Below are 16,183 nucleotides of genomic sequence, written 5' to 3' on the forward strand. Positions count from 1 at the left end.
AGGAAATCGATGAAGTGAGATAGGGACCATCTAGGGAAGAGAAGACACAAGAATCCTACCATGAGGCAATCAAAGGGGCAGTAACAATGTCCAGAGGTGAACAGTCGTCCTGGTCAAAAAGACAAAATGTCTTACTCACCTCCTTGCCCCCCCCAACCCACCCCTATATGCTCTGGGAATCCACTCATGGATTTCCACACTCCTCCAACACCAACCTTCACATGGGAATCCCCTTCACTCCCTGGCCTCCCCTGCCACTAGCTCTGCCCCAGGGTCCACCTGCCCTGGAGCCCTTTCAAGCAGGGACTGAACGTCCCCCCCTGCCCCCTGCTCCACAGAAGCCGAAGGTGGGGTCACCATCCTCCAAACCATACTGCAACTTCAACACCCCTCGCCCTTCATTGTTGTTCTTTCTTCATCTTTTTGGTTCTTTTAAGGCCAGCTTCCATTGTTCCACCACCTACCATTGTGCCTTGCCGTTATCTGTTGAACTCCAGGTCCCTCCTGTATGCGCCTTTAAGACTTTGAAGTCCTGCCATTGCCCTGGATGACCCAAATTTTCAAGTAGATAACTTGTCAAAAGTCTTGGCTTTAGTGACACCAAATGAGCTCCTCCCCTCTGACATCAGTGACCCGCCCCCAAGACCACATCAAGCTTACCACCAAAACCTAGAACCTGGAATGAAACACTTAGCCGTCTTTCTGTAGTCATAACATCCTATCTTTCCTCTCATTCAACTTCTGCCTCATTCTTTAATCTTTTTTTTAAGATTTTATTTATTTGTGAGAGAGAGCACACAAGACAGAGGAGGGGCAGAGGGAGAGGGAGAAGCAGACTCTCTACTGAGCAGGGAGCCGAATATGGGGCTCCATCCCAGGGCCCTGGGATCACGACCTGAGCTGAAGGCAGACAACCACTTAACCGACTGAGCCACCCAGGTGCCCTGGATTCTGTAATCTCATCAGAATATCATTTTATCCTGTAGTTCCTGGTACATTCTCCCATCTGTCCTCACTCTTATCCACTCAGCAGTAAGTTCCAAAATTCATGATACTGTCCTAGTCCTGGTTACACAGGTGTGTTGAGGGTGTGAAACTTTACCAAGCTGTATTTCTATGGCATGGGCAGCTCTCTGTCTGTGTATACTTCAACAGAGTTTACTTTAAATCTACAGCCTATAGTTTAATACTTTCTTGCCAAAATGCCCTACCTCTCTCATTCTTCTGTTCATTTTCAGAGTGTGAAGCCTCGCTCTCTTTGAATGGAGCTCTCCATCCCACCTGTGCCTGCCACCAGGCTGTTCAGCACTGCTGCAAAGGAATCACAATACAGCATGGATGCTGCTGGAAATCTGTTTCTCATCTTCCCATCACCGTACCAACAGACACAGCAGCATCTGCACTCATCTTTTCTTCTGCTTTTACTTACAATGAAAGATAGCTTGTCAGCTTACCAGGGTCAGTCGGTTCCTTTCCCCCTGCCAGGTCCTATCCCTACCTACCTCCTTAAGGATCTTGGGGCATTGCATGTTTTCTTTCTGCCTTCTATCTTTCACCTCCCTGCTTCTATTAGACCCTTCCCATCAGCATTGCTTCCCACGGCTTCCCATACTCTACTCTTCCAGCTTATTTTACGAAAACCTCCCTTGTCTATGCTGTTCTCAATCATTCATTCAACAAATTGTATTGAGCAACTCTGGTGTGTCAGATACCAGCGACCCAGACAGAAATCTACCTCATGGAGCTTCTATCCTAATAAGTCAGAGAGATGGATAAGTAAATGAGGAAACAATCACGTAGACTATCAGAGAATAATATTATGGAGAAAAAGAAAATAGGAGCAGGAGAAAGGGAATGGTATGAGAAAGAATAATTTTAAAAGAGGGGCCCAAAGAAGGCCTTCTGAGAAGTAATTGAGCAACGTCCTGAAAGAGGTGAGGTGTAAGCCACCTGGGGACCTAGGGTATAAGCAGTGCAGGCAGAGGAACATCTTCCTTTTCCTCTTTTTTTTTTAATTATTTTATTGAGAGAGGGAGAGAGAGAGAGAGAGAGAGAGAATGCCTGCATAAGCAGGGGGAGGGGCAAATGGAGAGGAAGAACCCCAAGCAGACTCTGCGCTGAGTATGGAGACCAACTTGGGGCTCAATCTCAGGACCCTGAGATCATGACTCAGCAGAATCAAGAGCCAGATGCTTAACCAACTGAGCCCCTGAGGCGCCCACTCCCTTTCTTCTTTATAGGCTTTCTGTCCTCATAATTTACACTAAGTGGTTCACAACAGACATCTGTCTGTCTCTCCCTCTCTCTCTTCACTGCCACCAACCTATCCTGCTCTACCATCTTCTCACAAAGGACTTCTAGTTTGTCTGTCTGCTTCAAACTTTGCTCCTGTCCAAATGCATATGCCACAATTTCAAGCCTGAAATATCTGGTCTTGTTTTGCCTCTTTCAGTGGTTCTTGCAGGACACATTCCAAAGGCTTACAAGAACCACCGCCCCCCTTTCTCCACACAATGTTCTGGAGCCATGTACTTTTCCAGAATGACTGCTTAGCATTCCCAGCCTCATCATACTTCTTTCAAACCCTCAAACATGATATTTCTAATGTACTATCTGGGGTCATCATTCATACTCGAACAGAAACACTGTGGTCTTTCCCACAACTCCCAATCATTTTCCACTTATTTTTTAAGTTCCTCCAATAGGCTTTCTCTAACCTATTAAACACACTAAGTGTTTATTATTACTAAGTGTTTACATTATTATTAAAATAATGACGATAGGTGCCTTGCACTTTATTAGTATAACATTCTGTCATTTATTATTTTTACTAAGTGGCTAATTGTCCTTCTCTTTAGGTGGATTATAAACATAAGGTGTGTGCATTCAGCTCCTCAGTACCTAGCTCACTGCCTGGCACATAGTGAAAGCATAACAAATAAAGAATGAATGAATGGTAAAATGAGATCAGCTGACAAATGGTTTCAGGGTAGTTTCCCTCCCCTGGAACAGAACTAGTTCACTCAGCATCATCAGAAAAAAATCCTATGCACCAATTTGCTTTTTTATAGCTCTGTAGCAAAATTTGAACAGAAAAACTAATTACTGCTTATCTAAAGGTCATAACCTTGGGGTCTTGAAACACTTAAGTGCTCAAAACTTCATAAATCCAGATAAGTCTTCCTAGAAGCAATGCTGACATTCAATTTCCAAGCACATAATATTTTTTTTATTTTTTGCTATTAACAAGAGGGATCTACATTTCCAATTGTATCTCTTCCGTGAAATGTTAAAGCTATTAGGGCTTATAGATGATCGGGCCCATCACCCTCTTTTTTTTTTTTTTTTTACAAATAATGAAGGCAGCTAAGAGGCAGAGTCACTAGATTACACAGTATTTTTTTTTAAGTAGGCTCCAGGCCCAGCATGGAGCCCAATATGGGGCTTGAACTCACAGCTCTGAGAGCAAGACCTAAACTGAGATCAAGAGTCAGATGCTTAACTAACTGAGCCACCCAGGCACCCTGATTATACAATATTTTTAATGGCAGTAACTGAACAAAGTCTCTTAACTCAACATGGTGGCTTCTGAGTTCTGCTTGGCTGCCTCTCATTTGAGTATGTGGAAGAAAAAAAGAATTATGCTACAAATCATGAAACTACCCGGGAATAATTAAAGACTCTTCTTGTAGAATGAGCAGAAGAGAAAACTAGTATTTATCAAATTTTTGCTGTATCTCCTACTTTGATAGGAACATTTTGGGTACTGTTTCACTTAATTTTCACAAAGTCCTGTAAGTTAAATAGTATTATTCCCATATTAGAGATGAGGAACTAAGAATAGAAGTACAAAACATAATAACTTCCCAAAGCAATATGGATTGTAAATGGCATAATCACTATTAGAATCCAACTCTGTCTCAAAGTAAAAGGCACTCCTTTTCTTCTGATCCAGAAAATTTTTTTCAAAAAATAGCCACAGCACCTAGTCAGAGCAATTAGGCAAGACAAAGAAATAAAAGTCACCCAAATCAAAAAGGAAGAATTAAAACTGCCACTATTTGCAAATGATATAATATTATGTATAGAAAACCCTAAAGATTCCTTCAGAAAACCATTAGAACTAATAAATAAATTCAGAGAAGTTGCAGGACAAAAAAATCAATATGCAAAAATATGTAACATTTCAATACACTAATAATGAACTATCATAAGAGAAATTAAGAAAATAACCCACTTATAATTGAATCCTAAAATATCTAGGAATAAATTAACCAAGGAAGTGAAAGACCTATATTGAAAACTACAAGGCATTAATAAAAGAAATTAAAGAAGACACAAATAAATGGAAAGATATTTGTTCATGAATTGGAAGAAATGATACTGTTAAAACATCTATACTACCCAACGCAATCTACAGATTCAGTGCAATCTCTGACATAATTCTAATGGCATTTTTCACAGAAATAGAGAAAACAGTCCTAAAAATTGTATGAAACCATAAAAATCCCTGAAGAGGTTTTTTAAAATACCTATTGAGAAAGAAGAACAAAGCTGGATGGAGGCATCACACTCCCTGACTTCAAACTATATTACAAAGCTATAGTAATTAAAACAGCGTGGTATTAGAGCAAAAAAACACACATATAAATAAGAGAGCCCAGAGATAAACCCATGCATATATGATCAATTAATTCACAACAAAAGCCAAGAATATAATCATGGGGAAAGGACAATCTCTTTGATAAATTTTGTTGGGGAAAACTGGACCACCACATGCACAAGAATGAAACTGGAACACTATCTTATACCATACACACAAATTAAGTACTTGAAATGGATTAAAGTCCTGAACATAAAACCTGAAACCATAAAACTCCTAGAAGAAAACATCGGTGGCAATCTCCTTAACATAGGTCTTGGTGATGATTTTTCACATCTGACACTAAAAGCAACAGCAACAAAAGCGAAAATAAACAAATGGAATTACATCAAACTAAAAAGCTCCTGCACAGTGAACAATAAACAAAATAACAAGGCAATCTGTGGAGAGGATGAACATATTTGCCAATCATATATCTGATAAAGGGTTAATATACAAAAAATATAAAGAAGTCATACAATTCAATAGCAAATAAATAAATAAACAATCCAGTTAAAAAATGAGCAGAAAATCTGAATGGACATTTTTCCAAAGCAGACATACAGATTAAACAACAGGTACGTGAAAAGATGCTCCGTGTCATTAATCATCACAGAAATGTAAATATCACCTCATACCCATTAGAACGGCTATTATCAGAAAGACTAGAAATGACAAGTGTTGGCAAGGTTATAAAGGGAACACTCGTGCACTGTTGGTGGGAATGTGAATTGGTGCAGCCACTATGGAAATAAGCATGAAGTTTCCTCAAAAATTATAAATAGAAGTACCATATGGTCTAGCAATTCCACTACTAGGTATTTATCCAAAGAAAATGAAAGCATTAACTCAAAGAGATATATGCACCCCTGCGTTTATCGCAGCATATAAATAATATATCTATATATATATATATAAATATATATATATATAGATATATATAAAAATATGTCTATCATAAATAGGTAGCCAAGACACGGAAATTTTGATACATGATACTATACATATGAAACTATGTATAATAGCGATATATGATTCTGTATACACAAAACTGTGATAATATGAGATGTATATAATATATAATGGAATATCATTCGGCCATAAAAAAGAGTGAAGTCCTGCCATTTGAGATAACATGGATGGACCTCAAGGGCATTATGCTAAGTGGAATAAGTCAGAGATGGACAAATGTCATATTCTATACTTATATGTAGAATCAAAAAAAAAATATATATATATATATATGTATCTTTATAAGCTCAAAAATACAAAGAATAGATGGGCAGTGCCAGAGGTGGGGAGTGAAGGATAGAAGTGGATAAACTGTTCTTATTTTTAGTTTTTAGTTTAAATAAATTGAATTAAAAAAATAAACAAATAATAATATCCTTAGCTGCTGCTGGGCCCGGAGAGTCTCTTCTGCTGCACCATTCACTGGACCAAAAGTTCTAGACCTTTCTTCAAAAGAGTATTTTTATTTCCACTTGCTACTAAGGTATAGGGACTTCATGAATTGATAAGTGTACTAAAATTTGGTATTGATATATTAAGATCATTACATCAATAAGTTTGCAGGGAACTCCAATTCAATGTCCTATTAGAGTTGAAATGTCACACCAAGCTCGTTCATGCACACCCACTCAAAAATAGTAGGAAATTTCACCATATTATGTTCTTGGTGATTGACCCATCATCAGAGTACTTTCATATTGTCATGATGTCTAGTGAGTGCAATTTTCACTTTTCTTTTTTGAACCCTTTCCCATCCTTGGACATTAGCAACAGAGGTTAGCATATCAGCTCTGAAGTGGACAACCTAGCTGTGGACTGGACACATTGCTCAACCTCTCTCTTCCCCAATTTCCTTGGCAGTTTCTCATAAAATTAAAGGAAGGGCTTGCCGGGCATTTAGAGTAGGGGCTGGACACAGTGGCTTCTTAATAAATGTCAGCTATCATTATTTTAACCTGGTTTTTATAGGATCATCTGGGTAAGTCCATAGTGGATAGTAATGCATATTTGCATGAATAGTTTGCATCTTTGATTGTCTACTAACTGGAATTGAAGACCTTATTTTTTATTCATCCATTACACCACTGTTAAACTAGATGATTTTATAACTTCCTCAAAATTTGCGTGTACACTGATATGTCATTAGTGTGGTCTGTGAGCTTGTTCTATTTTAATAATTTGTAATATATTGCCAGATGGAATGTGATAAAACTGTTATTTAGTTTTTAGAGCATTGCTTTATAAAAATTAAAAGCATGAACCCATATCCTCATAAATTTAATTACAGGTGATTCACGTAATGTTGGTATCAACAGATTTTACTTAAATCTTTCTTGGTCGCTTTTTTTTTTACCCATTTCTTTTCTCCTGGAAAGTGACCATCAATGATCTGACTGGACCATAGAGAATTTGACCTTAATAAGTGGAGTGTGGTAAAAAAAAAAAAAAAATTTTTTTAATTTTTTTTAAGTTTGTGACCCAAAACAACTACTCTATCGGTTCAAATCTGTAAAATTATCCCACGCTGACTTGTATTATAGTTATCTTCCTCTGCACATACTGACTTCTTCACAAGATTTTACTCCCTGGAGGGCAGAGACCCTGCACAAATTATACTGGGTAGTGGTCCCTTGTGTCAATGAATGGTAAATCTTGCACACGGGAGATTCTCAGTAAGAAGTAAGGAGTATGGTTGCAGCCACTCTCTGGGGAGTGTATATCCTTTAATCATCTGATAGGCTTGAAAATGGTGGGTATGGTTTCTTTTATGACTAGGTTTTTGAGTGTGAAATTGCTGGGATTAGAACAACACCATTATAGACTTTCAGATATGCTACATATTTAAGCTATTTCTCTGATAATGACAGTGGTATTAGAAAGTTAACTATGAATTCATAAGTAGTCTTTTAACACAGGATTTAATAAGAATTTTTAAGTGGTAAGGCCCAAAGTTAAAGGTCACGGGGCAAATGAGAACCCGGCAGGTACTAACCCCCGCATGGGTGCACCAGCGTCAGAAGCTGTCCTGCCCTCACCATACTAACACCATTCCCCATCGCTGATTGGCAGGAATTCTTCCATTTGTGGGAATTGACACTAGAGATCTCTATTTTAATGATGATTGACATCTAATGTGTCTCTCCAACAAGAAGTTTTCCTGCTCTGACATTCAAAAAAATCTATGTCACAAGCTTCAAGAAAATGTGCCAGATGGTAAAGACCAGCAGGGAATGTAAGGCTGCTAAGTACACCTCTGCCCCTTATTAAGTAACAGTTTGAAACTGGGGGAGGGCGAGGGGACACATGCCAAAGATCAACTCTGTTTATTATATAAGAATGTGAAATAACTATTTGAAATTCTTCTGTACCAAACATAGTTATGTTTGATAAGGACAATCATACTGAACAATCGGTAGGACCAAAACCAGATAATTGTGTGGATTATAAAAGAAGACAATGAAAAGCAAAGAAAGAATAGAAAGCATTATCTTTTATGTTGATATTTCACTTCACTTCAATATGTAGGATCACACTCTTCCGAAGATTAAGGTGGCATTTACATGTACTGATATAGGGAACAGGGTGGTGGCAGGAAAGACGAGAGCATTAAGAGGAAGAAGTAAGTCTTTTTATACAGTGGGAATTATGTGTTTCCAGATACATTTTTTTTTTTTTACCTATTGCAAATACCTGAAAGTTTTTATTTACCTCCCAAAGAGCTATTATAATAACCATTGAAAGAACTTCAACTTAATTCAACAAATATGTTAGGCCCTTACCACATAAAGCTCCAGAGGGACATAGAAATGTAGAAATGTTGGGGATCCCCAGGTGGCTCAGCGGTTTGGCACCTGCCTTTGGCCCAGGGCGCAATCCCGGGGTCCCGGGATCGAGTCCCGCGTCGGGCTCCCGGCGTGGAGCCTGCTTTTCCCTCCTCCTGTGTCTCTGTCTCTGTCTCTCTCTCTCTATCATGAATAAATAAATAATAAATCTTTAAAAAAAAAAAGAAATGTGGAAATGGGGAAGGGAGGTTTATTTTTGTGATCAAGTGTGTGATCCAGAAGGAGATATGAAATGTTTAAGTGTAATCATATCACAAGGTAGAAGGTGATTAATGCAATTGCAGTCTGAGGCCAGAGGTTCTAACCCCTTAGCGGGAATTCACCCGCTCTATAAACATGGGTAAGTCCCATCATGCTTACCCACCTACCTGTCTTCATCTGGAAAATGGGGGCAATAATAGAATAGGTAGCACAGGCTTTGTGTGAGGGTGAAAGGAGCGGATACATGCAAACTCTTAATACTGGCAAATTTGGAAACAGCCCATGTTACAATTATTAGTGATACTCAATATAAGTGCTGCATTTCAAAGAAAGGCAAGGTTGTGTTCCATTTAGAGGATCGGAAAATGTTTGGGAAAGAGAATATAGCTTGGGCAGAGGAATGAGGAGGGGGAAATAGGCAGAGGGAACGGTGTAAAGAATGATGGAGGTGGAGAGCCCAAAGGGTGATATAAACAGCACGGGGAAGTTTTGATTCACAAGAATGTGAAGTATTTGCACAGAAGAAAGAGAAAAGTAGTCAAAGAGGCTTAAAAGTATTAATGGAAGAGTCCACATTTCAGATGGCAAGATTTGAACAATGAGCTGACCCATGAAAGAAGTCCGGGTATTAAGCTGTGGTCAGAAACATTCGGTTTGTAGGCATGTAGTTTTTGTTTCTACAACTTTTTGGAAACTGCAATTCTAGACCATTCGATTAACTTTTCCATAATCACATAATCCAAACACAACATAATTCATGATTTCTGATCCCGTTTTTCTCAGAAGGCTTCAGAGATTCCCTTCATAAAACTAAGTAAAAAGCGGCTAGCAGTCCCCCCTAAAAGTGTGATTCCATGTGAGTGTCACCAGAAATGGAGCTCTTAGGTATCGAAGTCATGCCGTCTCTAGTAACTGATACTCCATAGCCCCTTTTACTCTTGGAGGGGTACCGTCTGAAGTGAAGATTAGTGCAGTGGACCTGTTTGGGTTCTAATCCAGACCTGTGACCCCAACATCACCATTAGGTAACAATAAAGATAGCCCCCTTTTTTTCCAAAGAAAATAATTATAAGGCAAATAAACTGCCACATTAAGTCACACACTTAAGTACTAGACAAAGGGGTTGTACGGCTTTGGGCAAGCTACCAACGTTGAAACTGCCGTCCTTTCTTTATCTAGAAAATGGGGATAATAGGAGTGTCCTCTTCATAGGGTGGTTGTGAAGATGAAGTGAGATAATCCCATGTGAATGCTGAGCACAGTGCCTGGCAATAAATATGCCCTGCTATTTTGACCTGCTATTTTGGTTTGATGCCTCTATGCAGCTGACTAGGATATATGCGGCATATAAAATTGTCACCAGAGAGAGAACCACAAGCCAACTGATTACACACTAGAAGGAAACAAAAAAAGAGTAAAAATGCTGCAGAAACATAGGGAAATTTATTTCTGAGTTCAGACACTGGTATGTTTCAACATTGCATGTGCTGTATTGTTAGCAATCATATCAAGTGAGGTCTCTTAATTACTGTTTCAGAAAAATTGAAGTATTTTATAAATGCAAATAATCTCTCCCTGTTGTAAGACGTTTCAATGTTGGGGGCATGTTTGTATGGGATATTGTGACTAAAATTTAAATATAGTCTTTTCTATCTGAAAAACAAATTTTAAATATAATATGTGCCAAAAGTCACTTGCAGGTTATGAGTCCATTTTGTATTGCCAGGTACCACCCCTGTACCTCAAACTGTAAGCAACCAGCAATCTCAGTCTACCGGGCAGTAACTTCCTCCAAATTCAAATCACTCTCCATCACTTTGACTTTTGAGAAAATAAAACACTAGAATTATATTTTCTTCAGTTTTAAGTTTTGTTTTTTTTTTAATTAGAGAGAGTGCGAGAGCACAATCAGGGGGAGTGGCAGGGAGAGGGAGAGGGAGAAGGCGGCTCCCCATCAAGCAGGGTGCCAGATGTGGGGCTCCCAGGACTCTGGGATCACGCCCTGAGCTGAAGGCAGCTGCTTAACTGACTGAGCCACCCAGGTGTCCCTATTTTCTTCAGTTTTATAGTAGTGTCTTAGAAATAATCCCCAGTTTTGCATAATTTAGGATTTCGTTTATTTATTTCAGAGAGAGAGAAAGAGAGAGAGAGAGACAGAGAGAGAACAAGAGGGAGGAGGGGCAAGAGAGAGAAGGAGAGAGAATCTCAAGCAGGCCCCAGGCTGAGGGCAAAGCCTCATGTGGGGCTCTATCTCAAGACCCTGGATCATGACCCTTGCGGAAACCAAGAGTTGGGAGCTTAACCAACGGAGACATTCAAGTGCCCCTACTGAAATTTGACTTAGTACTATTATTAATATACTTCAAACTAAGATTTTCTCTCATGCAATAGAACCACTAGTGTTTTTTATCTATATGAAGTGACGAAGAGAAATGACAGCATATTAAGCAGCTGAGAATACCTCTAATTTAGCAATAAGGCACAATAATGATGCTATTTTTCATGCTAGCCTTCTGTCTTACTTTGGCTACAGTTAAAATTATGTATATGAAGCTACCATCCCTGCCAGGGGATGACGCCTGAGCATCAACAGCATCAGACGCCTGAGTTCCCCGCTCTATATTGTCTCAAATACATTATTTTAACTGTAAAGCAATGCTTTATACAACTATCCCTCTTACTTATAGCTAAGTAGAGGACAATCTAGTTACTCCATTTGGTGGTATCATCTTCTTGTCATCATCCTCTCATCACTATTCACTTGTATAATTAACCTGCTTAGTTTGAGGTAATTTAGATTCATATCATTTGTTAAGAAATAATAAAGAGAACCCATATGACCAGTTTTCCTCAATGGCAAGATCTTGCAAAATTATAGTACAATATCACAACCAGGATTTTGACATTGACACAGTCAAGACCCAGAACATTTCCATCTCCCCAAGAACCTCTCGTGTTGCATTTTTGTAGGCACACCTTCCCTTCCACCCCCATCTTCCTCTTACTCCCAAGAGGTACTAAATTGTTCTCCATTGCTATAATTTTGTCATTTCAGTGATGCGACCCAAATGGAATCACATAGTACGTAGTTTTAGTAATAGGCTTTTGTCACTCAACATAATCCCCTGGAAATTCATCCAGGTTGTATGTATCTCTTGTCTGTTCCTTTTTATGGCTAAGTATTCCATGGTGTAGATTTATCACATTTTTAAAACTATTCATCTATTGAAGGACATCTTGGTTGTTTCTATTAATTGAAATAGAACCTCCCAGGGCTATAGATCTTCATGCTCCATAAAACAATCTTTTATACTTTACAAACATGTGATTTTCCTCAATTTAGTAGCATATCTCTTGGCTTGCATCGGGCGGACTATCCTTTTGCATGCATGTGAGTTTTGTTTTTAAATATCCAAATCCAGGGCAGCCCGGGTGGCTCAGTGGTTTAGCGCTGCCTTCAGCCCAGGGTGTGATCCTGGGAACCTGGGATGGAGTCCCATGTCGGGCTCCCTGCATGGAGCCTGCTTCTCCCTCTGCCAGTGTCTCTACCTTTCTCTTTCTTTCTCTCTCTTTCTCTCTCTCTCTCTCTCTTTCATGAATAAATAAATAAAACATTTTATAAATAAATATCCAAATCCAGAAGGGATGACTGTCCATGTTCTCTATGGTATCTTGGCCTAGACTTGAAGAGTAAGAAAGAAACCATGGCCCTGGGCATCATGAAGAGAAAGGCTCAGCTTATATCACAGACAAGACTGTATCTCCTATCTTTTTTGAAACACCCTCATAAATGTGATTTTCATGCTTCAGTCCCCAGATGAAAAGACGGCATAACTCAATTGTGAGTCCCCAAGTCAGCAGATCCTTAGAAGGAATGCTCACTTTCACACATGTATAAAGAGATCACCAAAGATAACCCACGTCTTCTTAGAATTATGCCTGAGAGTTAATTGTCCTCATGTAGCTAACGCATGTTCCTATTTTGCTGAAGAAGACATCGACATTGGTCATGCTCTGTAAGCAGAAAAAGCAGAAGGAAACAGTCTATGCTTATCCTAGAGACAAAACAGTAAAAGAAACAAACAGTGGTTTCTTGTGCCAGACCAAGGAGTCAGGATTTCCCACCTCTGTCCATTCAATGAACATCAATGGAGTGGCCGGATACCCTGCTGAATATTGTGGGTCCTGAGTATATAACACTGAGACTACCTGGCTCTCAATCTTGGGATATTAGATTTATGATATCCTGACCAGGCACTCGAATGAAAAGAGCAGATGAGAATAACGAATGATCTCTTACTAATCAGTGATTGTTAACAAATGTATTGTGTAATGGTCTGGGAATATCCCCCTTTTAAAGCAGAGCTCCTCAGTGAAGGGCATCTCTGAGAGGAGAGGACATATATAAAAGTATATTATTATTTATAAATATCATATAATAGTATATAATTATATATAATAATTTATTATCTATTCTATATAATTATATACACAAATATATATTAAAAATTCATATATATAAATTCCAGCAGGTATAAAAACTTGTTGCTCTAAGAAGAGAAGTGAGGGTAAAATGGGGGAAAAACTTTTGCCATTGAGCCTGATTATCGCAAAACTTATAGAATATAACAGTTGAAGGGAGTGAGAAAACCTTAACATGTTCTCCTAATTCTGGGCCTCTAATAATTAAGAGGGTTGCAATGGAGAAAGTGATACCACTTATCTGGACGCTCCAGACAGAAGTGGGGGAGTGGTTTCAAAAGGAAATGGCAGGCCAACAAGCTCTGAATATTTTATACAAGGAGAATTAAGATCACTCCAGTTTGTATATTTTAGTCACCATTAGATTTAGTAAGTATGAAATTAATTCACCAAACAAGAATTCATTGAACAACAGCAACAGTCGTCTCTAAGACTGACCAATACTTACTCCATGCCTAACCCCACGCACAGCTCTTACATTACAAACCTCGCTCAGTCCACACTGCAACTCTTTGTGGCAGTTATTATTCCACGGTTATCCCTGCTTCGTAGTTGAAGACACTCTAGTTTAGGGAAGTTGTGTTAGCTCCCTAATGCCACGGTAACAAATGGCCACAGACTGCATGCCTTAAAGCAACGGAAATTAAAACTCGTCCACAGGCCTGCTGGTCAGAAGTCCAAATCAAGGTGTGAGCAGGGCCACACTCCCTCTGAAGGCTCTGGCGGTGGACATTTCCTTGCCTCCTCCAGCTTCTGGTGGCCCTGGGCTTGTGGATGCATAACTCCAATCCCACCTTCATCTTCACGCCACGTCTCCTCTGTGTGTCTCTCTCAAATATCCCTCAGCCTTTCTTTTATAACGACACACGTCATTGGATTTAGGGATCATGCAAGAATCCAGAAGGATCTCATGTCAAGATGCTCAATTTAAGTACATCCACAGGACTCTTTTTCCGAGTAAACTCACATTCACAGATTCTGGGTGTTGAGGCAGAGACATATCTTTTTTGGGGCCACCAGTCAGCCCACTACAGAGATTGAACAATTTCTTCCAATCCACACGGGGCATAAGAGGCAAATTCCAGTGGTCTGACCCAGAGTGTGTGCTCTTCACCACATCATTATTCACAACTGCTCTCTGGCAAGTTGTATGTTCACCAAGGAACTTTCCTAACTAAGGAAATACACGAAGCATCTAATACGTCATGTGCAAGGCATTATGAAAACATATTTTTCACCTTTCCTAAAACTCACTGAGTTCAAAATCCTTGAATATGAATGCTAAGTATTGTCTTGAAAGTGACCTCTTTCATTTAGGAAATATTGAAATGGCTAAAAGATCTTAATGTGTTTTAGTCTTTTTGAACGATGCTGATTCATTATTATCCAGTGGGTTTCAATACAAATGGGCAAGTCGGACAACTGCAGCACCTCGTGCATTCTGAGGCCAGCAGCCTGGCTTAGGTTCGTAGATTTGAGGACCGTAATACCCAATGGAAAAGCTGCAACATTCTTCTCTAACGCTGGCTGGCCTGCAGTGGCGGAACCACACCCTGGGGGAGGACAAGGAAGGAATCACCAACATGAACATTTTACCCCAGGAATTCTTATGTCTTTCTTTTCTTTTCTTTTTGGTTCTAAATTGGGCAAGAATATACTATCACTGTTAAAAATATTTCCTGGAGCTCTTTAAAAGGCTCTACTTCTATGGCTTTTAAATGATCTATTAGTTGGGGAAGAAAGTGGGGAAAGAATAATCGTCTTCTAACTCTGCTTGTCGGAAAGAGAAATTCATCCTCTGCATGATCGCCTAACGATGGAACATTATCATCCCCACTCTTTAATGGTCCATAACCAAACAAAATACTCAGAGGGCGCATGAGTGTAAGACCTAGCAAAAAATCACAACTACCTGCTCTGAGCACCATTAAAGCAAATGTGAAAATAGCCTGTTTTCAGAGGAATTAATTTGTGTGATAGACAGTCAAGCAGAATTCTTTTGGCAAGGGTGCCTTTTTTTTTAAACATCTAGTTATTGCTTTGGGCACAGAAAACGTATTTGCATGTGGCAGTCATTTAGTAAAAGAGTCAAAAAAAAAAAAAAAAAAAAAAACAAAGAGTAAGCCTGAGCGATACTGTCTACTTTCAAACATAGAGGCTGCAACTAAACTAAAACACAGTTCAGGTACAAATATAGAATTTTCAAACCAAATTAGAGAAGACCGTTATCTTTCTTACAAAATTGTAGCAGCTTGCAGAACCTTTGTTACTTTGCTTTGACAGGAAAGCTATTTTTTCCTTCCTGTTATAGATCCTGATATTCTTACCAAGTATCAGATTTTTAACTGCATTTTCTTTATCTGTGTGTGTGTGTGTGTGTGTCCAAAGCACTTTCTCTTTTTGTTTTCTTATTTGTCCATAATAATAGTATGATGTTGAGAAGAAAGTGATCGATCGGAAGTAATTATTGAGCTATCTACATGGCCAGCAAGCACTGTGCTAGGTGAAATAGGAGACGCAGAGGAAGCTCAGAAAGGATATAATTAAATACCATGACGTGGTAGAGAAAGTGCTTTGGGAAGCAGTAGTGAATGAAAGCTTCATAGGGCAGATGGAGACTTGAGCTTGGCCTTGGAGTTCAAGTAGAACAAATACTGGGAGAAAGATGCAATGTTTTCCAGCACAGGAAAAGCACAGAGGTGAAACTGTACGTGCCTGTGTTTGTTCAGTCAGTTATCCCATCAGCCAACATAGTGCCTGGCACATACTTGGCACTCAGTAAATATCTGTGGACTGCTAAATGATTAATAATGTATACAGATAATATTGATTTGGGGATGACCTTGCAACTTAAAGACTTCTAAGCTACCCAGAGTGCAGACTCAGTAAGCAGGAAAGTGCACCATTATTAACTTTCATTTTTCTACAGTATGAATAGACCAGTTCACCCCCAAGGGTGGCCATGACATTGCTGGAACATAGACAAAGCAAGAATTTTAATTCT

Source organism: Canis aureus, chromosome 13 (genome assembly GCF_053574225.1).
Source record: "Canis aureus isolate CA01 chromosome 13, VMU_Caureus_v.1.0, whole genome shotgun sequence".
NCBI classification, from domain to species: domain Eukaryota; kingdom Metazoa; phylum Chordata; class Mammalia; order Carnivora; family Canidae; genus Canis; species Canis aureus.